At 40.9% G+C, this 26013-nt stretch overlaps 1 protein-coding gene across 1 annotated transcript in view; it reads right to left on the bottom strand.

The window, feature by feature from the left end:
• nbeaa (neurobeachin a) overlaps positions 1-26013 on the bottom strand; it is an 828675-nt gene that overhangs the window by 770218 nt on the left and 32444 nt on the right. The gene's annotated exons all lie outside the window — the stretch shown is intronic.

Genomic DNA, 26013 nt, shown 5'->3' with positions numbered 1-26013 from the left:
CTATTCAGTTAGTTAATAGTTTAGTTAATTTGTTCACCGTTAGATTTCGATAAATAAATTGTTACTTGTTCATTTTTAAAGTGAGCGTCAGGGATATGTTTTATTAAACCACTAGAAGTTGCTGAGAAGCAGGTTACCCCACTTTTTGTACTCCTTTTACAGACTACAGGGCAAGATGCTCCTCTTTAGGTGTTTCAGTTTTAGTTCTCAGGGCAGGGAGGGTGTCAACCTCTGCTTTATAACACAAGGTCTAGTCTAAAGTGAGTCCCATGGCAACACTAATTACTGTACTACCAAGCATATATACCTGAGGCAAAAGGAACAACAAAGGCCAAATTGGGATATGAAAAACATAGGCAGACTCTCAGAAAAGTTAGGAACTAGCAAACTGTGTACTAAATTTCTCTGAAAGTACATTAAGCACAAGATCTAGCCAGTGTTAATTTCAAAACATTCTGACAGAACCGCAGTCTTTTCTTCAGTCATTTGTGGCACGTGGGCATTGCTGGTTAGTCTGCATTTACTGCTTGTCCCTAGCTGCCCTTCAGAAAGTGGTGGTGAGGTGCCTTTTGAACCTGTGTAGTATACATGTTGTAGGTTGACATTTAGGCCCTTCAGGAGGGAATCCCAGGATTTTGAGACAATGACATTGAAGGAATAGTGATATATTTCCAAATCAGGGCTGTGAGTGGCTTAGAAGGGAACTTGCAAATGGTGGCATTCCCAGGTATCTGCTGCCCTTGCCCTTCTATGTAGAAGTGGTTGTGGGTTTAGAACATGCTGTCCTAAAGATATTTGGCAAATTTCTGCAGTACATCTTGTGGATAGTGAGACACAATTGAACATGCTTTTATGCAAGTCAAAATGGCAACACTGGTACCGGAGTTACCTACCTATGTCAAGATCCACACAACACTTCGCTTGGTCTAAAGTGCAGAAATTTCTTTTAAGATCCGATTTAATCCAATTGTGTAACTATATTCCCTCAGTAGATGACTGTATCATGAACAATACCTGCTTGAAACACATCTGCATTATAAACTTGCCAAAGTAAATTTGATTAAAGACTAGGAAGTCTGCAGCCAGTAGCTCACCTCCTGACTTTCCAAACCTTATCCACCATCTACAAATCAATATTCACTACTTGCCTAGAAGAGTGCAGCTCCAATAACCCTCAAGAAGGTTGACAAGATCCAGGACAAAGCAGTTTGCTTGACTGGCAGTCTATCAAATATTCACACTCCATCACTAATGCACAAACGCAACATTGTGTACCATCTACAAGATACCAAAATTTACTGAGGCTCTTTAGACAGCACCTTACCAACCCACGACCACTTAGCACACACATGGGAAAATTAACACATCCAAGATCCGATGCTAGCCTCTTACCAAAGTTACTTGTAAAAACATTTCCATTCGTCTGATGTAACTTGGTCTAAACCCTGGAATTCCCTCCTGACAGTTTTGTGGTATACCTATGCCAAAGGAACTGCAGTGATTAATGAAGGCAGCTCATCACCACCTCCTCAAGGGAAATAAATGATGCCCAGCCAGTAAGAACCACATCCCATGGATGAATGAATACAAAGAGAAATAAGTTTGTGGCATAATTAAGGATTCTGCTAAACATAGGAAATTTCTCAAAGTGAAGAGTTTGTTCTCTTCATTCCAGTCTTGATATGCCCTCATCCCACATTAAACAGGAAGAGCTTTTAACTGAATTTGAGCTCATTCATTAACAGTTATTTCACTAAAAAAAAATCAACATATAATAAGAATATTGAGACCCTGGAAGCACACCTTGTAGATTTGCACGCATACATTGTGAAACATCTAATGATTTGATAAATCTTTATCTGCAACATAAACTGTCTGGTCTCTCATTGTGCATATATCAAAGCAAAATCTGAAATAAACAGGTATGTATAAGACAAAGGGAATGAAGTTCTGTTTATCTGAACAGATGTTTACTATTCAAAGTTTACTTGTTGGAAATGAAAATTTAGGAGACTAATGCTACGAACTGGTTTATCAAAAGCATTTTGTTGTTTGAAAAATTGCAAGTTACCTTGCTTAAGCAGTGAGCACGTCTTTGGCTAATCCGAAAAGGGATAGATCAAAATACCTTTTCCTCATGGGAAATAATTTATTATTGTTGATCTTCTCCTGTGTATACAAGAAGTAGTGCATCATGACTATTCTTCCAAAGCAAAAATGTTAATATTGCTGAGGAATGACAAATTTTGTCAAAGCTTTCTGTATTGCACTCAATCAGAATAATTTTCATGAATACAAACTTAAAGGAAAGCCAACATTTGAAATTGGTGTCGAGTAGTGACCTGATAAATGCAAGATAAAAAGCTTCAACAAAACGTTTCTTCTCTCAGCAACACTCTAGCTCTGTGCTACCAATGTTATGGTCCCAGCTCTGGTTATTACTAGTTTAGTCAGATCTCAATCTGAAACCTGGCTTGACAGATCATACTCCATTTTGCTTTGGCTTTAGCATGATGGTCTCTCATTGAAACTTAAGCACACAATGTTGCAGATTTTAGTTTAACATTAAAATAGAACTTAGTTTGAAAAGAAACTAAAATAAAATATAGTAAACTGAGTCTTTACTCATGACACAAATTCAAAGAAATTAAACATACAATAAAAGTATAATCCCATCAATCCCAAAACACCTCATTACACCTTGAAAAAAGACAAAAGCTCTTCTACTGCACCTAAAAGCACTCCTTTAACAGTACTCCTTTAACCAGTGAAAAACTGTTTTTCCAAACATCTTGATAGGCTTGAGGTAACGGTGGCTTTGAGATTAAAAATAATGTTAGCTCCAGGAAGAAGCTATCATTCACTTGAGTTTAAATGTACTCAGCATCGCAAAACCTCTTCAGGATTTTGTCCAAAAAATCTATTCTGGGCCTGAAGCGTTTAAAAATTAATAATTTAATAAAGTAACTTATAGAGAAACATTTAATAATGCAGAGTCACGAACATTCAGCTGTTATTAACTCAAGTACACAACAATGTTCAATAATACATGAGACTATTTGTCTTAGGAGCTAACTTTTCTGAAAGACAGCTAAGTAATAACAAGGTAATGCTCATAATCAATTTTTTTATTCATTGAACCACTGAGCCTTGAAAGAAGATTTATAGATAGAAGTCAGACATGAACAATTTTGTAAGGAAACATTGTAGCCTATAGCACAGCCAGAACTGATAATACATATTTAGCTTCACACTAACTGTATATTACAAGTAGTCATTCCTATGTAGTGATAGGTTAATTGTGCTTGTGTTCAAAGCATGATGTAAATCTAATCAATAGTAATGATTCGATTTATATAACTATACACCTCTTAATTGATATATGTTCATTTTTTGTGACTGAATTCAAGAGTGTAACTGCCTCTATAATACTTTGTTCTAGGTCTCAAGCATGTCATTTTTTGATACTCTGGAGTTCCTGGCTATAGCAAAGTAATAAAGGACATTTTAACACTCCACCGACCTGCGTCCAGTCACTCTCTACGGATAAGAGTCAGAGGATACTAGGACTATTATCAGACTATGGAAAATTCCTGCAACAGGCCTTATCACAAACTCCTTATTCAAAAGTAATCAAGTTTTACTCCTTATTCTCCCCTTCTCAGTATCACTGTTCTTTACAACCATCTCACCCAAGGGCTTCACATAACTGCAAAAGACAAAGTAAAACTGAAAAATGTCTCTTTGTCTAAGCTATGGGCAATTCCCCTAAACTTTAAAAAAAACATAAATCTAGAAATTTTCTAACAGATCTTAAAGCACAATGATCTATCTTGCTAAGTTGCAAAGCATTTTTCAGTAAAGAAAAACACGTAAATGCTGCTGAACTTGCTATCAGAAACTATTTTTAAAATAAATTATCATCGGTATAGAAATACTTACATGTTTATAATTAACTTCAGATGCACAGAAAACCCATGTGTTATTAACACAAACTTAAAATAAATCATTTTAAAAATATATACAAATCAGACAGTTTATATCACACAAAGTGCTATTAGCAAAACAAACTATTCAAAATGAGTGAGGGACAAAACTAAAATGAAACTCCAGAAACCAAATTTGATTTTCATAAAGCTGCCAAATCATTGACAAGGCTGAGAATTAGAGAGATTGTTAGAGAAGAAACACTCAACATGCTAGACAAAAATCAATTCTGTGACAACTTGGAATCTGTGTGGAACAGTTGTAAAATCAATTGTATACAACGAAAGTGAATGACTTGATGTATTACTGTAAACATTGGGATATAGGTGTACTTTGTGAACCTGTCAGAGCAACAAGCTGCTGAAGAAAAGTTTATTCACCAGTTGAAGACATAACAGAATGACCTTCAGTCCCACAAGGTTCCTCAAATAATGCAAAAGATCAACAAAGATTTCTCCAGCAGTCAAAAGTAACTTCCATTTACCATTAAAAGACCTGAATGCTTAATAGATGCGATGCACAATATGCAATTATTTCTCATCAATCAATTTTAATGGACACCAGAAAATGTGCCACAGTCATGACTCTATCATTTAACAAAAAACAAAAATTGTTCATGGAGCATCTAACACCAAATTTACAAAGATTGTTAATAGACTAAACTACCTGAAAGCAACATACATGATCTTCAATACATAAATAACAAATTGCAGGAAATGATGTGTATATGAGTATACTTGATTTCACTGGCTGAAATTAAAACTAAATACCGTGGTAAAGTAATAATTCAATCAAAGAGTAAAACAAGACATTTGCAATAACACAAAACAAGCAGTTGACTGTGCATAACTCAGGTTGCATATAAACCTTGAGAGGCAGAATAGACTCAAAAGAGTTAAAGAGTTAAATAGTTTACTCTTGTTACTGTGTCCCAAAGTTGCTCAATACTTTGAGTTACAAAACTGCAAGAAAGTAAACACAATCATTTGTACAGGCATTTCCAACTTTCAGCAATTTAGCCTCCAGAACTTTGTAGGTTAAGATATTGCAGATGTTCAGTACACTCAGAAAGAACTCCTTTGCATCTTAGTTTTAAATACTTATTCTGTCACTATATTGCCTGCTCGTCTACGAGTGAAAATATCTTCCAAACATCAGTGCTGTTAAGTCCCCTCAGAATCTTTATGTTTTAATAAGATTACCCCTCATTTGTACAACTCTAATGAGTATAGGCTTAATCTGTTTATCTCTTGAACAGCCTCCAATGCTCGGATGACCTTTCTTAAATACAAGTACCAAAACTGTACGTAATACTCCAGCCAAGGCCACACCAACACCACATACATTAAAACAAAACTTCCCTATTTTTAAACTCCAAATCCCTAGCAATGCAGCCAAAAGTTAATTTGTCTTCGTTACTTGCTACACCAGCATTTTAACTTCTAGTGTTTCATGCAAATAACACCCAGATACCTCAGTGCTGCACTTTATTGCAGTGAATGTCTGAGAGATTGAATTCTATAGCAAGATTTCTTCTGAAATCACTTGTATGGTTTTCTTGCTCATGTGAATAATAGGGAAATTTGAGAAATGACCTGTCTTTACTTATAATTAAAGGTGGATTGAAAGATTACTATAAACTGAGCCAAGCTCTGATATGTTGTAGACATGGTTGCCCAGCTGGTGGGTTTGGTTGCAAACATTTTGTCACCCTGCTAGGTAACATCTTCTATCACCTATGAGTAAAGGCAGATCATCTCTGAATTTCCCTATTATTCATATGATGGATAAAACCATTGAAGTGATTTAATAAGAAATCTCACTGTAGAGTTCAATTTCTAAGTCATTCACTACAATAAAAGAACAACATTTTCCCAAAGATAACTTGACTTTATCTGTAAGAAGGCAAGCATAAGAAGGCTTCTGAGCAGACAGCTACCAAAAAATGGCTGTAAAAAGTTCAATCATTCATCAATAGCAATTAAGTCATCCAGTTAGCTCAGTTGGCTAGATAGCCAGTTTGACATGCAGTGTGACGCCAAAGGCATGGGTTCAATTCCCGCATCAGCTGAGGTTATCAAGAAGGTCTATCTTTCTGGGCTTCTCCCCTAACATGAAGGATGGCGACCCTCAATTTAAACCACCACGAGTCATCTCTCTCTGATGGTCTGATAGAATTATGATCATTTTGACAGCAAGATGGCAGCTCCTGTCAGACTTTTTCTGCTGCACCTGTGCTTCTTCCGCTGTTTCCTTTTTTGCGTCTGCTCATTCCTTCTTTTCTTTTTTCCTTCCCTCCTTTCAGCAACAGAGCTGGCAGCAAGTGCGCCACAGTGAGCCCTGCCACAGAGTGTGGGCTGCAAGCTCGAGAGCAGCATGGGGGGAGCCCCACAGCAGCACGTAGGCAGTGAGTCCCGGGGCTGCGGGTGAGAGCAGAAGCAAGCAGCCAAGGTAAGCAGGAGAAGGCAGCCTGAGAGGGATGGAGAGGGTGAGTCCCTGGAGTGACTTGTAGGGTGGCATGGGGTGCAGGCAGAGTGACAGGGTCGGCGGCTGATTCCTGGTGCAATAGTGGGGCCAAGGTACAAATCTCAGTACAGTACGACTAACCTTGTTGCTGCTAAGTGCCGGTGAGGAGCAGATCAGAGGCTGGAGCGATGCAGGACAATGCTGAACATGGGCCTGGTGGCACGTACTGAGCTGTTGTTATTGTACTGTAATTAAAAACCTTTCCACTATATGGTAACTATATCTCTAAGTAGTGCTATGATTTCCTTTAATCCTCTTTGTAAAGGAACACTATGCTTTTACACTCTAAGATTTCTACTAGGTACTTATATCTAAGATAGCACCATTAAAAGGTAAAAATTGCAAAAACTTTTCACTGTACTCTACCTCTGTATTACAGTACAAGTGACAATAAAGGGTATTCTATTCTATTCTATTCTACGTTACTCTATTATGGCCACTTTAGAACTCTATGCTCTAGCTAGTAGATATTTTCTAATCAATCTTTACAGAGAGGCTCTTACACTCCTCTGGAGTAGGTGGGACTGGAGCCTGGGCCTGCTGGTCCACCAGTATGGGCACTACTACAAGAGATCACACACTGCCCTAGTTAATTGCATATCTTTAACCTCACACACAGAGCTCAGCAGGAGGAAGGAACTCATTACCAATATTTAAAGAGATGATTAACCACTTTCGAGATAGTTGCTGATTAATTTAGTCATAGAGTCACAGAAATTTACAGTTCTGAAACAGAACATTCAGAACATTCTTCTGACTCTGGCTGCACTCGTGGAAGCAATTGACGGTTAGTTCTTCCAAGTTCCAAAAGTCTATAAATAGCGCGTGGCAAATGCTGATGGTCTTTATCCTATTTTAAGAATTCTCAGTGAGAAACAGTCAACCAAACGTCTCTGCCTCACTAAGGCCCTAGGTGAAATCTGCCATCTTCTGAATGACAACTGCAGCCAGAGAGCAAGGGTGAGAAAGTACTCCCACTTGCTGTGAAGGTATCTATGACCATGAACTTTAATACAATTGGTTTTGTCCAGGCTAGAACAGGCAACACTTGCAACATTTCACCACATACTGCTGAATCAAGGAAGCTGCTGATGTTCTGAGTTCCAATAGATATAATAATATTTAATTCTCTCTTGCCAGAGAAATAAGTAGGGGAGAATAACTTTCTCATTCAAATATGTTCTGCAGACTTTCCCACAGTCCAGATTGTCACCAAATGCATCCACATTGCAGAGCAGGCACATGATGTCACCACCATCGGAAAGAATTCCACTGCCTCAACATCCAGGTGTGCAAATAAACATGCTGATCAATATATGGTATTTTGGCATCAGTCAGAATGTCTGTAACTGTGTGCCACTGTGTTGTACTTTAACATCTAACCCACCATGACAGACCAGGGCTGTCCACTGACCACAAGGCACATAACACTGGCTGCAGACATGCACATCAAAAGCCTTAAAACAGAAAATATGACGAAGCAGGGCTGCTAATACAATGCTTCCATAAGCTTGGCCACTTTGTTGAAACCCTACAGTGCTGACTAGACTACAAGTTAAGATTAGTCATGTTGTTTGTTTCTGTTTACGTTTGTTGTTGAGGACACAGCTCTAACCCACTGGCTGCAGCATGATCACCTCAGAAGAAAGAGGATCAGTACCATAAATTAGCCAGCAGTAGAAAAGAACAAAAAAAGAGAGAAGGCAACCAACATAGTGTCTTTCTGAAACAAAAAGTTATGAAGAAGTGCAGAGGATCGGCATTATCTATGAAGAGAGGAACAGTTACTGTTTCATGTTTGAAAGTGACTTCTCTTTGAGATGAGGAAAATTGATATGTTTTATGCTGCATAAAAAGGGAATGGTATTGGAGAAGGAGCAAGTAGAACAGAGGGCAAAGGTGCCCAGAATAAAATGCAAAAAGAGCACTGTTGCAGTGGAGATGAACAGTTGGTATTAATTGCAGAAAATAGATAAGGTCTATTCAGAACAAATCCATGATAGATAGTTGGAAAGGAGTAGGGAGGGGAGTGGGGGTAATCAAATTGGAGAACAAAGTTCATGGGTGAAGTTATTGAACTGAACGTTAAATCCTGAAAGCTTAATGTGCATAAGCAAAAAAATGAAGTGTTATTAGAACCCTTGGATTGAGGGAAAGTAATGAAAAGCAAGAGGTGCGCAATTATGCCATCTACAGCTTATAAATCATAAATGATCATGGGATAATTGAGAATTGAGAATTAGATGAGACCATTGGATATGATAATACTGATTTCTTCATTCACTTCAACGCCTTCAGTGGCACAGCTTCAGTTGTGGCCACTCCAACAATGATCCCCACATGTCTCCCATTTTTGCCTCCAGTTATGCGCCATTCTTCCTGCAAAAGAGAATCAAGTGCTTCAATGAGTGTCATGCAATATATTTGGGTAATGTGGTTACCATGATCAAACAGCTGGCAGTGTATGCAGCCTGTAAGATAAGTGTCAAAGGCTAGCAGTGTGAGTGAAACTGTAAATGTAAGCTATAAATTGTGATTTGTAGGTGAGTGGTGTGAAGCCACGAGAAGTTTCCAACACATTGATTTGAAGCCCATCTACCACCCTCTGAGAAAAAGAACAGGAAATGACATCACCAATGCAGGAAATGACATCACCAACCTAACGAAACCTAAACAGATAAATAGAAAGCGGGACATAACACCAGCGCTTCACCGGAGGATCACTGATGATGTTACCTAGAACGGTGACGAAACATCTGAGAACAAACCTTCCAGCTCAACAAGCAAACTTACATCCTGAACACCAAAAGGACATCAGGGTTCTTTTACAGGTTGGCAACCTATGATTAGTGAGGTTCCGGGGCACCCCAATGCTGAGACTGAAACTGAAACTGTTCACAATGTACATTAATGATTTGGTTGAAGGAGGTGAATGCATTGTAGTCAACCTTGCAGATGACAAAATTAGTGAAAAGACAGGTTGTGAGAGGAACAGTGAGAGACAAATAAGTGGACAAAAAGTTGGCAAATCAAGTATAACATGGGAAAATGTGGAATTGTTCATTTTGAAAGGGAGCACAGATGAACAGACATTTTAAATGGACAAGCACTACAGAAAGCTATATCATAAAGTGACTTGTGTACGAAAAACAGAAAGCTAAAACACAGGTGCAGCCAGTAATCAGGAAGGCTAATGGAATGTTGGCTCTTATTTCAATTGGTTAGAGTATAATAGGAGGGTAGTCTTACTGCAACTGCACAAAATACTGTGAGACCACATCTGGAGTACTCAGAGTAGCTTTGGTCCCTTTATACAAGATAAGACACTGTTTCATTGGAGGCATTTCACAGAAGGTTCACTAGGATGATGCCTGGTAGGAAGGGATTGAGCAAAGGTTAAACAAGTTAGCATTCTACTCACTAGAATTTAGAAGAATGAGGGGATCTCATTGAACCATACAGGATTATTAAAGGGCTCGGCAGGATAAATATGAGGATGTTTTCCCTCATGGGAGCATCTGGAACAAGAAAGCATAATCTGAGAATTAAGAGGTACCAGTTAAAGTTGAGAAGGAACTTCTCTCAGAGAGTTAAGTGTCTTTTGAACACTTTACCATAGTGGTCTGTGGGACAGTGTCCTTGAGTATACTTAAGGCTGAGGTAGATTCTTGAACAGTCGGGGAATCAAGGGTAATAAGGAGAATGCAGGAAAGTGGGCTTGAGGAGTGTCAGATCACCCACAATCCTACTGAATGGCAGGGCAGGTTCAAAGGGGCAATCAGTCTATTCCTATTCCTAAATTTGAATAGTCTATGGACACACTGAGGGAAACTCTCTCAGTCAAAGCAAAGGGTTTAATGAAGTGCAGGCTTCGAAGAGAAGACAAAGTGTCACCTGGGATGGAAGAGAGTGACAAGACGAGATGCCCTGTCAGTTTTGGAATGCATTAAAAAATGAATGGTCTGAAACAAATCATTGTGGAGTTCAGGTAATGCACTTTCTATGTTACTTACAATCTGTAACTATCTGGTGAATCCTTGAGTTAGTCACACTGTGAAATTCTTTCTGGGATAGACTCTCCCAACATTTGTTCAATAAACGAGTGTTAAACTCGTGAGACTGTTCAACAAAACACAATCTACCATAACAGGGGCACACCTTAGTAAGAAAATTGTATGCCAAGCCGTAACTGTAGTGATTGTAACAAGGTTGAAACATATAAAATAATCAGAGGATTAGATAGGGTGGATAGGGAGAGCCTTTTTCCTAGGATGGTGACGGCGAGCACGAGGGGGCATAGCTTTAAATTGAGGGGTGAAAGATATAGGACAGATGTCAGAGGTAGTTTCTTTACTCAGAGCAGTAAGGGAATGGAACGCTTTGCCCGTAACGGTAGTAGATTCGCCAACTTTGGATACATTTAAGGCGTCATTGGATAAGCATATGGACGTAGATGGAATAGTGTAGGTTAGATGGGCTTGAGATTGATATGATAGGTCGGCACAACATCGAGGGCCGAAGGGCCTGTACTGTGCTGTAATGTTCTATGAAGGTCAGCCAGATGGACCTTGCAGAATATGAGTTCCCTGATTGGGGCTGTTAATCTAGTCCAATAAATTGTGAATTTCATCTCTTTGGTTTCCACATTAAGTGTAATATTTTTCCCAGGTTAAGCCAACAGACATTTGCATGACAAAAGTGACACTAAACACCAGAACCAGTGTCTTCAAGAATGGAAAAGAATTGCCAATGACTAAGTGCCCCTCACACTCAGGTAGCTCACTACTTTTACTAGTCATCAAAACAACATGATCAATGTCAAGGACATTTTCTTGTAAAGTACTTCATGACGCATAACCCAAAGCAATAAAGAAAGACCTCTATCTCAAGGTCATTTTTTTAAACAGCTCCCACTTTGTATCCAGTCAAATTTGGTGATCCATCTGTGTTCTTGGTTGCCATTTTACTGTTGGGGAACTTCAAGTATTCAGTGCAGTCAGACACCCTCCCATCCAAGTTCAATTCCTTTGGTGTGCCTTTCATTTATTCCTTTAATATCGCCAAATATACTGGCTGAGACCAACATATCTCTCAGACAATATTATATGCAGGTATAATCCAGCCTGTTTGATTGTAGGTATCAAATTTGACCGTTACCTTAAGATATTCTTACATTAACAAGATACCCTATTTAACCTCATCCGCACCAAACAATTGTTCATTTTACTAATTCCTGGCATGACTTGAAGCCTAGTTAAATAAAATACCTCCAGTATTAGCCCTATGGTTGATAATTATATAGTGTAGCTACTGTCTGCTTTTTAAAAGTAATTATTTAAAGTCTTGACATCTGCTCCGACATAACCAACCAACTAACAACTTAAAAGCTGTCCTGAAATCATGCACCTCAACCACAGTCAAAAGAATCCTAGAGGAAACCCTGTGTCACTACTCAAGCCACATTCAAATAATCTTACTGTAATGAGACTGCACAAAGGCACATTGATATTTCTGGAACTTGCCAGTTGACATGGCTTAATTACTACGGTAGAGGAAAAATTTAACAGTATTGCTGTGATAGCTCAACAACCTGAGTGTCATAAGCTGTGGACCTTGAAACAGATTTAGAAGTAAACCATGATACATACTAAAGTTTTTATTATAAATATTTACTGCAGCTAAAGTACATTGTGGAAACGCAGTTGAAAACAAAGAACAAAAGGAGAGCACACCGAACACACCAATGTTTACAGACTGGAAAATTGTGACCAGTTTCCTGTTTTTGTAGAACTAAAGATCCAGACACCATACAGTACTTTATTTTTATTCATTCATTCATAGATGACCACTCCAGATGTGGTCTCACAGTATTTTGTGCAGTTGCAGTAAGACTACCCTCCTATCATACTCCAGCTAATTGAAGATTATTAAGGGATTGGGCACTCTGGAGGCAGGAAGCATGTTTCCGCTGATGGGGGAGTCTAGAACCAGAGGACACAGTTTAAAAATAAGGGGTAGGCCATTTAGAACAGAGTTGAGGAAAAACTTCTTCACCCAGAGAGTGGTGGATATATGGAATGCTCTGCCCCAGAAGGCAGTGGAGGCCAACTCTCTGGATACTTTCAAGAAAGATATAGATAGAGCTCTTAAAGATAGTGAAATCAAGGGTTATGGGGATAAGGCAGGAACAGGATACTAATTGTGGATGATCAGCCATGATCATAATGAATGGTGGTGCTGGCTCGAAGGGCCAAATGGCCTACTCCAGCACCTATTGTCTAAGATGAGGTACTGGAGGAAGTGGGCGCTTACGATGCTGGATGAATCTAGAGCAATGGAAGAGGCGAGGACCCTGTGAAAGAGAGTCAGCATTACTTAGAGGTAGTGAGAAATGAATCCCAAGACAGAGAGACAGGGGCAGAGTCATATCCATTGGAGTTAACTGGTAATGTATTCCTCTACTAAGAGAAATGGCTTAGCTGTTTGGTAAATCTGTGGTACATTGTCAAGCTCTATCCTATTGCGAGCTTTAACATAGCATACAAATTGGTGATAAGTTAACAAAATGCTTAAATATCAAGCAGTGAATAATTATTCAAACAGTTAAATAATTAATTAGAACTTGTTAATGAAGGTGAGGACAGACTTTTTTTTATTCATTCATAAGAAGTGGACAACATTTATCACCATCTCTAGATTCGTACCCTTAGAGCACAGAAACAGACCCTTCGGTCCAACTCATCCATGCTGATCAAAATTCCCAAACTCAACTGCTCCCAGCTACCTGTGTTTGGCCTATATCCTTCTATGCACCTGTCCAAATGTCTTTTATATGTTGTAATTGTACCTGCATCTACCACCTTTGGCAGTTCATTCCACATACAAACCACCCTATGTGTGGAAAAGTTCCCTTCAGGTCCTTTTTAAATCTTTCTCCTCTCACCTTAAAAATTGCCCCATATTTTTGAACTCCCCCACCCTAGGAAAAAGAACCTTTGTTATTCATCTTATCTGTGCCTCTCATGATTTTATAACACCTATAAGGTCACCCCTCAACTTCCTGTGCTCAAGGAAAGCACATTACAGCGTATAACCCTTCAGTCCCAGCAACATCCTTGTAACTCTTTACTGAACCATCTTGAACTGAATAATATTCTTCTGATAGTGCAGCGACCGGAACTGGACACAGTACTCCAAAAGTGGCTTCACCAATGTGCTGTATAACCTCAACCTAATGTCCCAAATCGTGCACTCAGTATTCTGAGCAATGAGGGTAAATGTGCTAAAGGCTTTCTTAGCCATCTTATCTAGCTGCAATGCAAATTTCAAAGAACTCTAGGTCTCTGTTCGACAACACTACCTGCGGTTAATATGCTTAACATGTGTCACATGTAGGGGCCTACCATTAATTGTATAAGTCCGGCCTCAGTTTGTTTCACCAAAATGCAATGCCTCGCATTTATCCAAACTCCATTGCCACCTCTCACCCACTGGTCCAACTGATCAAGAACCTTTTGTAATTTTAGATAACCTTCTTCACTATCAACTATTTTTTATTCATTTGTTGGATGTGGACATCACGGGCTGGCCAACATTTATTGCCCATGCCTAGCTGCCCTCGAGAAAGTGCTGGTGAACTGCCTTCTTGAACTGCTGCAGTCCACCTGCTGTGGGTGGACCCACAATGCTACTAGGGAGGGAATTCCAGGATTTTGACCCAGCAGCATTGAAGGAACAGCGATATATTTCCAAGTCAGGACGGTGAGTAGCCTCGAGGGGAACTTGAAGGTGGTGGCATTCCCACATATCGGCTGCCCTTGTCCTTCTAGATGGAAATGGTCATGGGTTTGGAAGATGCTGTCTGATGGTCTTCTGCAGTGCATCTTGTAGATAGTACACACTGCTGCTACTGAGCGTCAGTGTGGAGGGAGTGGATGCTTATGGATGCAGCGCCAATCAAAACAGGTTGCTTTATCCTGAATAGTGTCAAGCTTCTTGACTGTTGTTGGGCCTGTACTCATCCACGCAAGTGCGGAGTATTCCATCACACTCCTGACTTGTGCCTTGTAGTTGGTGGACAGGCTTTGAAGAGTCAGGAGGTGAGATACTCGTGACAGTGTTCATAGTTTCTGACCTGCTGTTGTAGCCACTGTGTTTACGTGGTGAGGCCAGTTGAGTTTCTGGTCAATGATAACCCCCAGGATGTTGATTGTGGGAGATTCAGTGATGGCAATACCATTAAATGCCATGGGCCAGTGGTAGCTTGTCTCTTATTCTTGATGGTCACAGCCTGGCATTTGTGTGGTGTAAATGTTACTTGCCACTTGTCAGCCCAAGCCTGAATATTGTCTAGATCTTGTTGCATTTGATCATGGATTGCTGCGGTATCCAAGGATACTATACCACCAATTTTGGTGTCATCCACAAACTTACTAACCATGCCTCCCAAATTCTCATCCAAATTGTTTATATTCATGACAAACAAAAGTGGGCCCGGCCAAGATCCCTGCTGAACACTGCTTGTCGGAGGCTTCTGCTCCAAACACAATCCTCCAATACAACCCTCTGTTGCCTACTGTTAACACAATTTTGTATCCGAAGTTGCTGGAAAAGCTTAGCAGGTCTAGCAGCATCTGTGAAGGAAAAAAGAGAGTTAACATTTTGGGTCCGGTGGCCCTTCCTCAGGCCTGCTGAGCTTTTCTAGCCACTTTGTTTTTGTTCTTAATTTACAGCATCTGCAGTTCTTTCAGTTTTTACAATTTTGAATCGATGAATTTCATGTGATCTAACTTTACTAATTACAGCACGTTATGTAGATGCTTCCTTTGAAATCAGGAATCATATAACAGATTCACGAATGGTAACTCTGAACAAGAACATTGTTAACGATGCTCACACTTTCAGAGCCGGTTCTCGTCTGGACCTAAGCTCCAGCCCTCCAGGTCACCTGATGAGGTCTATTAAAGTGGCAACACACCCCCCAATTACATATATAACACCCTTCCCTTTTATTTTAAAACTCCCATCAATCAATATATATATATAGCAATAACCATTACACAAGCATTGTATCTAATATATATATATATATATATATACATTGTCAGGAATACATACAAAAATCTTGGAAGAAGAAAACGACCCTTCCATAGTTTACATTGACATGGTCAGTCTCTCAGTTAGGAGACGATTCCTCAAACACTGTCGCCTCATTCCAGGAGTCTTCTAGTGTCATGGCGTGGGGTTCAGGAAGCTCCAGTTGTCCAGCAGATAGGTTCTCTTCTGATTGGCTGCATTTGTCTTGTGACACAGCTGTTGTCTCCTCCCTGGGTATGGCCAACCCTGGCTCAGAGACACATGACTCGGTCAATATCACTGGTCCCATTTGGAGTGGCTCAATATCTGAGGGACATCCACAATTGGTGAGTTACAATGTCCAGCTTGTCCGCATGTCTCTTCTAGATCAGTTCATCCCTAGTATATAAGGCAATGGTCCTACTTAAGCCATCACTGCCGCTGGGACCCATTTCTTCCCCAGATATTTAATTCTGGGCCAACATGGTCTCTCCTATCTGGAATACCCTCAGCCTTGAGGTTCCCACCCTTCTGGTCAACTGTGCTTCTTGATTTCAGTCTACCACCTCTCTGGTCCTTTTCGGTCAATGTAAGTCAAACATGGTTCTCAGCTGGTGGTTGTACTTTAAGGACACCAGCAAACACTGGGTTGTCATGTGTGGCATTGTCATGAGTGGATTCGCTCCCCTCATGAAGCCTACTTCAGGTTTCAACAAATCTTTCTACCTGACCATTTGTGACAGTGAAACAGAGACAGAGACAATCTCACATGTCTGCCTGTTTTCCAGGCCCCCCTTCAATAAACTGTGGACCATTGTCACTCATGACTTGTTTGGGATTCCCAAACTTGCCAAATCTTTCATCCAGTCGGTGTATTGTTGTTTCTACTGATAACAACTTCACAACCATTACTTTTGTCCACTTGAATTAGGCATCCAGATCACTAGTAACATTTGTCCCTCTTGTGAATCTCACTAAATTGACGTGAATTCAAGGTCCCTCGACACTACCCTCATCAAACACTCCTAGGACAGGACAATAAGGGCTTAAATACAGAATAAATGCCCTTCACTTCTTTCAGAGAGTCCAAACGTAACAGTGAAACAGCTTGCCCACGGGCACTATATCAAAATCAAACAAAAAAGTTGAATGGAAACTTGCAGAACCTTGAACCGCAGGAGATGGGGGAGATACTAAATAAGTATTTTGCATCAGTGTTTACTGAAGAGAAGGATATGGAAGATACAGGATGTGGGGAAATAAATATTGATAATCTATATTACAGAGGAAATGATGCCGAACAGCTTGAAACACAAGGGTGGATAAATCCTCAAGAGACCTGATCAAGTGTACCGTTGGCTTCTGTGAGAAGCTAGGGAAGTGACTGCTGGGCCCCTTGCTGAGATGCTTGTATTATCAGTAGCCACAGGCAAGGTGCCAGAAGACTGGAGGTTGGCTAATGTGCTGCCATTAAGGTGGTAAGGAAAAGCTAGGGAGCTATAGACTGGTGAACCTGACATCGGTGATGGGTGAGTTGTTGGAAAGAATCCTGAGAGATTGGATTTCCATGTATTTGGAAAGGCAAGGACAGATTAGAGATAGTCAACATAGCTTTATGCGTGGGAAATCGTGTCTTACTAACTTAATTGAGTTTTTTGAAGAAGTAATGAAGAGGATTGATGAGGGCAGACGTGGGCACGATCCATATGGACTTCAGTAATGCATTCAACAAGGTTCCTCATGGTAGACTGGTTAGCATGGTTAGTTCGCACGGGATACAGGGAGAAATAGCCATTCGGATACAGAACTGGCTTGAAGGTAGAAGACAGAGGGTGGTGGTGGAGGATTGCTTTCCAGACTGGAGGCCTGTGACCTGTGGTGTGCCACAAGGACTGATATTGGGTCCACTACTTTTTGTCATTTATATAAATGATTTAGATGAGAACATAGGTTTAGTTAGTATGTTTGTGGATGACCAAAACTGGCAGTGTGATAGACAGCAAAGAAGTTTACCTCAGAGTACAATGTAATGTTGATCAGATGGGCCATTGGGCCAACGAGTGGCAGATGGAGTTTAATTTAGATACATGTGAGGTACTGCATTTTGAAAAGGCAAATCAAAGTGGACTTATACACTTAACGGTAAGGTCCTGGGGAATGTTGCTGAACAAAGAGAACTTGCAGTGCAGGTTCATAGTTCCCAGAAAATGGGGTCACAGGCAGATAGGATAGTGAAGGCGGTGTTTGGTATGCTTAGCTTTATTGGTCAGTGCATTGGCTACAGGAGGTGGGAGATCCCGTTGCAGTTGTACAGGACATTGGTTAGGCCACTTTTGGAATACTGCATGCAATTCTGGTCTCCCTGCTATAGGAAGGATGTTGTGAAACTTGAAAGGGTTCAGAAAAGATTTACAAAGATGTTGCCAGGGCTGGAGGGTTTGAGCTCTTGAGAGAGACTGAACAGGCTGGGGCTATTTTCCCTGGAGCATTGGATGCTAAGGGGTCACCTTATAGAGGTTCATTAAATCATGAGGGGCATGGATAGGGTAAATAGACAAGACAAGGTCTATTCCTTGGGGTAGGGGAATCCAAAACTCAAGGGCACAGGTTTAAGGTGAGAGGGGTAAGATTTAAAAGGGACCTAAATGGGCAACATTTTCTTGAACCTGTTGATGGCCAGCTTGGCCAGGCCCAGGAGCAGACTCCTTCGAGAAGATGGTGGTAAGCTGCCATTCTAAACCACTGCGGACCATACATAGTCCATATACAGCATACGTAGGCCCACATTCTGTTAGGGAGGAAGGTCCAGGATTTTGACCCAGTGACACTGAAGGAATAGCAATCCATGTCACGATGTTGAATGACTTGGAGGGCAACTTACAGATAGTAGTATTCCCACATATTTTCTGAGTGGTCATGAATTTGGAAAAATACTGAATAAGAAGCCTTGGTAAATGTTGGCACTGTATCTTATGGTGGCACATACTGCTAATCCTATGCATCGGTAGTGGAGGGAAAGAATGTTTGTGGATGTGGCGCCAATCAAGCTTGCTGCTTTATCCTACATAATGTCAGTCATCTTGACAGTTGTTGGTGCTGCACTCATCCAAACAAGTGGGAAGCATTCCACATACTCTTGACCTGCACACTGCAAAAAGTGGACAGGCTTTGGAGAATCAGGAGATATGTTACTCACTGCAAGATTCCTAGCCTCTGACCTACTCTCGTTGGCACAGTACTTATATGGCTAGTGCAGTTCAGTTTCTGATCTACAATAATAGTCAACATAGGGATTTATCAATGGTTAGAATTTGCCTTGTTGGAGTTGGTCATTGCGTTAGAATTGCATGATGCGAATGTTATTTCCTATTTATCAGACCAGGCCTGGATAATGCTCAAGTCTTGCATCTGGATGTCAGAGACTGAACAGTGTCTGCGGATGACTGCATATCGCCATATCTGACCCAAAGACCAGACGGTAATTGATGCAACAGTTGACGATTGTGGAATTTAGGGAACTACCTTTGAGGCATACTGACAGTGATGTCCTGGATTTGACATTACTGATCTCTAACAACCACAGTCTTTTTGGTCTGGTGAGTATGATTCCAAACAGAGGAGAGATTTTCCGACTCTAGTCTTACTCAGAGTCCTTAATGCTCCAGTCAGTCAAATGTGGCCTTGATGTCAAGGGAAATCACTCTCATGTCTTGACTTCAGTTGTTTTATCCATGTTGTGGTTTCATTTTTAGGCATGCCTGCTGCTGCAACTGGCATGCCCTCCTGCACCTTTCATTGAACCCGGATAGATCCTCTGGCTCAATAATGTTGGAAATGGGGGATACACCTGGTCACAGATTGTGGTTGAATACACTTGTGCTTCAGTTGATGGTCAACAGTGCCTTGTGGATACCCAGACTTACAAACATCAACCACAGAAACAGACCCTTTGGTCCAACTCGTCCATGCCACCCAGATTTCCCAAACTACTATCCCCGTTTGCCTGTGTTTGGTCCACATCCATCAAAAACTTTCCTATTCAAATACCTGTCCAAATGTCTTTTAAACGTTGTATTGTACCCATGTCTACCATTTCATCTGGCAGTTCATTCCATATATGCACCACACTGTGTGTGAAGAAGTTGCCCTCAGGCCCCTTTCCCCTATTGATCTCACCGCCATGTGGCGTCACATGCACACTCTCGACCTTTCTCTCCAACAGCACCGCAACACACTGGCTCAGGATCACACCACCCTGCAGTTCCACTTTATCCTCCAGCTCATTCGTCGTGCTAATAAAAATCTTTTTCTTTTCCGTTCAGGCATCAAGGCCCACAAGACGCAACAACTCAAAGATACCCATGGCCCTTCCTCTCCCTCCACTGTCTCTGACTCCATCCCTTGTTCCAACCCCACCATCCCTCTTAACCTCACGCTCTCCGATGCTGTACGTTCTGTACTCAGCAAAGACTTCAACTTTATTCCTCTGCATCCCCACCTTAACGAATTTCGAGCACAACATGACATTTCTTCTGCTGTCTTCACCTCCGTACCACGTTTCTTTGGACAAGAGTTCTCTCTCCGTCCCAAAGACCCCTTTGCCCAGTTCCAACACTTTCTCTCCAGCTGGATCACTCCATCTGGACTCTTACCTGCACTCGATCTGTTCATTGAGAACTGTCGACATGATATCGGTCACCTCTATTTCTCTGCACCCACCCCCCCACACCAAACCCAACCTATCTCCCTCCGAACTGACTAAACTCCATGTGCTTGGATCTAACCCTGACTTTGCTATTCAGCCTGCCGATAAGGGTGGTGCCATTGTAGTCTGGCATACTGACCTCTACATTGCAGAGGCTGTGCGGCAGCTGTCAGATACTTCTTCCTACTTACTCGTGGACCACGACCCCACCATGACGCATCAGGCCACTGTATCTATTATGGTAACTGATCACATTTCACCTGGTGATTTCCCCTCCAACTGCTTCCAAGCTGATAGACTCCAGCCCCACACAGCTCAATTCTAACTCCTTCCAAAAATCCACAAACAGTATGTCCAGGCAGACCCATTGTTTCAGCCTGGTCCTGCCCTACAGAACTCACCTCTTCCTACCTCGACTCGGTCTTCTCTCCCCGGTCCAATCCCTGCCCACATTCATCCGTGATTCCTCTGATGCTTCATGCCGGTTTCAAAACTTCCAGTTTGCAGGTCCCAGCTGCCTCCTCTTTTCCATGAACGTGCAATCCCTTTACACATCTATTCCCCGCCAAGAGTCCTAGGTCTCTCTGCTTCTTCCTGGAGCAAAGACCTGAACCGTCCCCACCCATCACCACCCTCCTCCGCTCGGCCAAGCTCGTCCCCACCCTCAACAAATTCTCTTTTAACTCGTCTTATTTTCTTCAGGTCAGAGGGGTGAACATGGGTACCCACATGGGCCCCAGTCATCCCTGTCTCATTATGGGGTATGTGGAACATTCCTTGTTCCAGTCCTAATCCAGCCCCCACCCCAACACTTTCTCTGAAATATCGATGATATCATTGGTGCTGCTTCCCTCTCTCGTCCAGAATTGGTAAAGTTCATCAATTTTGCTTCCAATTTCCACCCTTCCCTCACTTCCACCTGGTCTATCTCTGACTCCTCCCTTCTCTTCCTCAGCATCTCTGTTCCATTTCTGTGGAGTGTGGAGCTGGAGGAGCACAGTCGGCCAGGCAGCATAAGAGGAGCAGGAAGGTTGATGTTCTGGGTTGGGACCTCTGAAGAAGGGTCCCGACCCAAAACATCAACTTTCTTGCTCCTCTAATGCTGCCTGGCCTGCTGTGCTCCTCCAGCTGCATCCTGTGTCATCGCTTAGTTCACCATTCTTGTGCTTTAGTGCATAAAATTTTAATTTTGAATACTAAAAATTAACAGTAGAGGAAGGAATAAATACAATTAAAGCAATGAAGTCTATTGTACTGAAAAGATCAAAGTCATGTTGTTTGAAGAAGTTAACAGGTAAGTTTGAAATCAGCAGGTGGGGGATACTAGGTTGGAAACGTGGCATCAACACTGCTTGTAGTATGACGGTCCAGAGATTGTGTGTCTTTGGAATGAAAGTTAAAACAGTAAAGGAATTAAATGAATGCTAAAAGGCTATAAAATCCATTTATTTCTCAGATTGAAGTAAAAATTGCAACTGTGAGATATGAGATGTAAAAGCTCAAGGCAGGCTGTCAGACATGGAGATGACTGGGACTGAAGAACATTGTCTTGTTTCAATTTATTTAGGTTTGCCGGGTGTGAATCAGTTACAGTTTGGAGTTGGAAAAGTACTGAAGCATAAGAACTGTTGCTGTAAGCAGACTGCACACAGCTCAGGCTCAGAAGTGATCCCAAGCAGCAATGCATTTGTACTGCAGAAATAGGTTGAGGCTACAAAGAAGACTTTGGAGCCAATTATAGTTTAGGGCAGCTCAGTGGGGTGAAGGAAGCCCCCAAGCAGCATTTGCTTATGCGATTTACAGAAATTGGAGCTTGGAGAAATTCAGCAACAGTCCAGTGACAAATGCCGGGGGCGCACAGATCACACAGATAACTTAAAGCACTGTCAATGAGATGTTCAACTAGTTTGTCTGTTAACTCATTTGTTTTTGTAAGCTCTGTATTTTAGTTTTATGCTGTCCCTTATCTCTTTTATTTTCCTTATGAGAACAAAAATTAATGCATTCAAATACGAGTCTGCAACAACAATAATTATGCAATTAATCTGAACTGCAGATCAAAGTTGTGTATCAGAACAATCATAACTGGAAGTTTCTCATACAGGTTCAAAACAGCAAATTCAGAAGCAAATATGCAACACTTTTTGTGCAAGTGTTTCAGCAAACATAAAATAAATCTAAACTTTAAGTAATTACTTTTAAAAATACTATATACCTGTACTTCCATGTCAAGAAACTATGAGTTATGATCAACAGTAATTCCGTCAAGAATGTCATTTTGAATTTTTGAGATATTCAACTGCAGTAAAATTCACATTCACATCAACCGGAAATCCCACTAACCTGAATCTCTGCTATTCATCGTTAAGCATTAATGATGCAATGTAAAAAACCAATGTTGTCCATCTGGCTTGTGGTTGTTTTTCTTCCTGGAAAAATTTCAAAGTTGCTGAAGAAGTGCAGCAGGTCTGGCAGCATTTGTGAAGGGAAGAACAGAGTTAACATTTCAGGTCTGGTGACCCTTCCTCAGAACACTGTTAGGGTTAGGGTTCTGAGGAAGGGTCACTTGACCTGGAATGTTAACTCAGAGATGCTGCCAGACCTACTGAACATTTCCAGCAACTTCTCTTTTAGTTCTATGTTTGCCTTCAAATGTGTAGTCTAAGAAAAGATAATGCAATACTGCTATTTTGGATGGGGTTTCTGAGAATGCAAAAAAGGAAGAGTTTCTTTCCTGTTCTAGTTCCCCTGTCTGCAGGTATTTTTACTTTTGATCTAGTTTACAATACAGTTTGTAACTTCGGCTGTGGCATGTCCCAGCCATCATTCTAGAGCTACTTAAGTTCTGGCTCTATCTGTCTCGTAATTCTTAACCCAGCGCTCAAAGTTTGGCAGCTGCTAGGCTGGGTGATAAATAATGGCTGGGACTTGCCACAGCCAAAGTTACAACTGTAATGTAAACTAAATCAAAAGTAAAAATACCTGCCGACATGGGAACCAGAACAGTGAGCAAATGTGAGGTCTTGCACTTTGGAAAAAGAATATAGGCATGGACTATTTTTCTAAATGGTGAGAAAATTCATAAAGCATAAGTACAAAGAGATCTGGGAGTGTTGGTCCAGGATTCTCTGAACGTTAACTTGCAGGTGGAATCTGTGATTAAGAAAGCAAATGTAATGTTGTCGTTTATCTCAAGAGGGTTGGAATATAAAAGCAGCGATGTGCTTCTGAGACTTTATAAAGCTCTAGTTAGGCCCCATTTAGAATACTGTGTCCAATTTTGGGCCCCACACCTCAGGAAGGACATACTGGCACTGGAGCGTGTCCAGCGGAGATTCACACGGATGATCCCTGGAATGATAGGTTTAACGTACGATGAACGGCTGAGAATCCTGGGATTGCAATTATTAGAGTTTAGAAAGTGGAGGGGAGATCTAATAGAAACTTACAAGATAATGTATGGTTTATAAAGGGTGGATGCTGGGAAGTTGTTTCCATTAGGCGGGGAGACTAGGACCCGTAGGCACAGCCTGAGAATTAGAGGGGGCAAATTTAAAACGGAAACGAGGAGACATTTCTTCAGCCAGACAGTGGTGGGCCTGTGGAATTCATTGCCATGCAGCACGGTGGAGGCCGGGACGTTAAATATCTTCAAGGCGGAGACTGCTAAATTCTTGATCTCACAAGGAATTAAGGGCTACGGGGAGAGTGCAGGGAAGTGGAGCTGAAATGCCCATTAGCCATGATTAAATGGCAGAGTGGACTCGATGGGCCAAATGGCCTTACTTCCACTCCTATGACTTATGGTTTTATGGTCTAAAAGAAACTTTTCCTTGTCTGCATTCTCAGAAACCCTACCCAAAAAAGCGGCATCACAGTCTAGAAAAAGATAAGGCAAAGTTGAAGTCAAGCATGGAACAAAAGCAGAAGTTGCTTGAAAAGCTCAGCAGGTCTGGCAGCACCTGTGAGTTAACATTTCAGGTCCAGTGACCCTTCCTCAGAACTCTAACCCTAACCCTAACAATTTTCTGGGGAAGGGTCACCAGACCCGAAACGTTAACTCTGATTTTTTTTGTTCACAGATGCTGGCCGACCTGCTAAGCTTTTTCAACAACTTCTGTTTTTGCTCATGCTTTACAGCATCCACGGTTCTTTGGGTTTTTATTGAAATGTTTTCCTTCTCGTTTGCAGCAAGGCGGGGTATCAAAGTTGACGTGGCTATAGTTGATCAATTCTTAAAATTACACATGGATTAACCAGCATTTTTTTTTACTGGAACTGCCAGTTCTGGTATGTATTGGATGATGCAAATTTTACAGCAGTTTAATTTTTGGTAAATGTCAACAACTAACTCAATTATTCATGAAAAATTGAACAATTGACTAGTAAGTCAATTAGCTGCTTTCTAAATTCAGCTAGAAAGTAAAAGTATTATAAATCAATCTGTCTCACGGTGATCACCTAAGAATTGGAGTCAAACATCACAGCAGTTTTACTGCTCCCTTAAAAATGTAAATTTAAATTAGACCTGTGCTGTGTAAACTACAGTAACATAATATAAAAATAACGAAAAACAATAGTTTCAGCTATTGTAACCTTGAAATGACTTCTAAATAATGTTCAAGAAAGTAAGCGTGAATTGGACTGTCAATTAATTTCCTTTGAAGATCAGGATTATTTAGCAGGAAAACTGTTTAAAAACATGTTGTAATGCTAGATATTAGCATAGGAATTTTTTTCCATGTATCAGCTGGAACTTGCACAACTGTTACAAGCAGAGCTTATTTTCTGATATTTTAATTTTCTGACATATGTAAGTGATGTTCTGCAGAGTTTCACTGGAATACTTTGCAAATTGTTGAACTATTTTTGCAACAAATCTCAAATCTAATGTTTTAAAATCAGTTTTAATTTAAATCCAAAATAATTAATAATGTGATACACAGAAAAAACTAATGCCATGGAACTTAGCAAGTTAATTCCACTATTTATAACCTGTATCATATTAAAAGACCAAGTTCCAACCAGAGGCTATATCTAGCACTTTTTACTCAAAATCTTCTCTCTTGAATGTTTCCTCACATATATGTGGTTCCCAGGTACAGTTCTTCCTTCAAGTACTCAAGTTACATCCCTTTCCATCATCGTGCATTATAAATGGAGTTGGGAATCAACATCAAATATATTAAATAGGGAAAAGCTATTTAAGAATTCAGGCAGCATGCACAAATTAAAGACAGATCACTGAGGTTAGGAGAACAAGCATGAACAAGAGGAATGGTGACAAGGAAAATACTGGCACTTGAATTTCAACTGAGAATGTATCCAGGGTCAACAGCAGCACTCACCAACCTTTTGCTAATATGACCTCATTTTGAGGTTTCAAAATTGTTGTGACATCTGAGGTGGGAACCATGAAGGGAGGTGTGGATGTACGTGCTAAACAAGGGGAGCTTGTGAAAGTGGGGGCCTGTTAGAGTGAAAGAACAGCTGTTATACTTCAGAGATCCACAGCAGTCATTGCAGCCTAGGAGCTCGGACACACAAAGTTTCAGCTCGTAATCCCACTCGGTTCCCAGCTTCCACAGAGTAGGAGGGAACTGGTGGTTTTCACTCAGTCCAGGGCATGGATCAAGAGAAGCTGTTTTGAGCAAGGTTCATCCATTCTATTTCATGAACAGCCTCAAGTGTTGTCATCTTTCTATGTCTGCTTCTAGAAC

The sequence above is a fragment of the Stegostoma tigrinum genome, chromosome 6, assembly GCF_030684315.1.
Source record: "Stegostoma tigrinum isolate sSteTig4 chromosome 6, sSteTig4.hap1, whole genome shotgun sequence".
NCBI lineage: Eukaryota > Metazoa > Chordata > Chondrichthyes > Orectolobiformes > Stegostomatidae > Stegostoma > Stegostoma tigrinum.
This window is presented reverse-complemented; position numbering and strand designations above follow the sequence as displayed.